The following is a 1727-nucleotide window of genomic DNA, read 5'->3' on the forward strand; positions in this document are numbered from 1 at the left end:
CCGGTTGGGCGCACCAACCGGGACCAAAGGGTCTCCTGACTGGGCTCTGCGCACTGCCCACGTGGAGGGCCTTTAGTCCCGGTTCTGGATTGAACCGGGACTAAAGGGGGGAGGTATTAGTACCGACACTTTAGTCCCGGTTCCGGAACCGGGACTAAAGGCCCTTTCGAACCGGGACTATAGGCCCTTTTTCTACCAGTGGAAGAACAAAGAATAAGTAGGGGACACGAGATTTTAACGTGGAAAACCCCTCCAACACGAAGAGGGAAACCACGGGCGCCAGCCAACCAAACCTCACTATACCGAGGACGTTACAAACGCCGGGGATTTACAACTGATCAATTTATCCCATGTGGCAGCTTAGAAAAGGTATATATAACACAGGTGACCTAGGTCAATACTAATCCGTACCGCGACGGGCCTCGCTCCGCTCGCTCGTCAGAAGTTAGCCTCCCTCTTTATACTTGAATTTGAAGCATAACATAACAGAAGGAGAGAGTTTCGAGACCCAATGGCGAGCCAAGGCGTTGCCTCCATGTTTGCTCTCTCATTGCTTCTCGGAGCCCTCGCTTCTATCTCACAAAGTGATTCCACTCTCTCTCTCTCTCTCTCTAAATGATCGGTTACAAAGTTTTTGTCCATGCAAGTCATCAGGGAGCTTTTTTGGAGGTAGAGGATAGTAATATGTACGTTAATCTTGGATCTCGTTAAGAGAAGCATTAGCTAGCTAGGCACGTTAATCTTAGACATACATTCGTCCGGAGTACGTCTTGGATCGAGCCGCACCAAGATGATACTGCACGCGTGATCGACCTTCAGTGTGGAAAAAAAATGTTGCAAGAAGTAGGTATTCTGCAGAGAAATTAAAATCTTAAAGATAAAACGTTGAAAGAGGTATACATTTTCCATGAGGGAGTAATGAATGAAAATGATAGTATACTTGTAGATACTTTCAACTATTTAACTAAAAAATAATCTAGTTGATCTCTGTCGGGTAACAGGCTTTCATCTCACTTTATATATAAATCACTAAGTTACACATCGGAACGATACAACAGATCCCTAAATAACTGGCCAACATAACCGCATATAGCTACATTGTCGAACAACTAATCACAGGACAACAACATTACAACGTCAGTTAGAACACCTAGCCTCCACAACAACGCCCTGAGAAGGCAAACACAAGCACCGTTGCTGCCGACCTAGGACATCTAGTTGACCGTTCAAGCAAAAGCATCGAACAAAAGCTTGCAAATGACGTATCGAATGTTTGGTGAGCATGCATGTGAGTTAGCCATCTTTTTACAAAGTCAGAAGGTTGAACTAACGACCTATACATAGCTAAGCCGGTGTCTCTTTCTCCAGTGTCATGTTAATTACTTATTTCCTTTGTTTTCAAACATAAGTCTTTTTAGAGATTCTATTACAGACTACATACGAAGCATTCGTATGTAGTCTGTAATAGAATCTCTAAAAAGACTTGTATTTAGGAACTTAGGGAGTAGAAAGTTTTCCTTCATCCCTGCATGCAAAGATGTGCATACATGGCTTGGCGCACACACACACACTAGGCAGGAGTGTCGCCCTAGCACTGTTGGCACGAGCTGGTACTGCCACTGTTCCATTCTTTCAAGTTTAGCGAAAATGATTACACCAGCTGCCCTAGCTAGTAACTGACTTATTTGCAGTCTTGTGTACTCATCATAACTTCGAAGTGCACCTGA

This window comes from Triticum aestivum, chromosome 7A, assembly GCF_018294505.1.
Source record: "Triticum aestivum cultivar Chinese Spring chromosome 7A, IWGSC CS RefSeq v2.1, whole genome shotgun sequence".
Taxonomy (NCBI): domain Eukaryota; kingdom Viridiplantae; phylum Streptophyta; class Magnoliopsida; order Poales; family Poaceae; genus Triticum; species Triticum aestivum.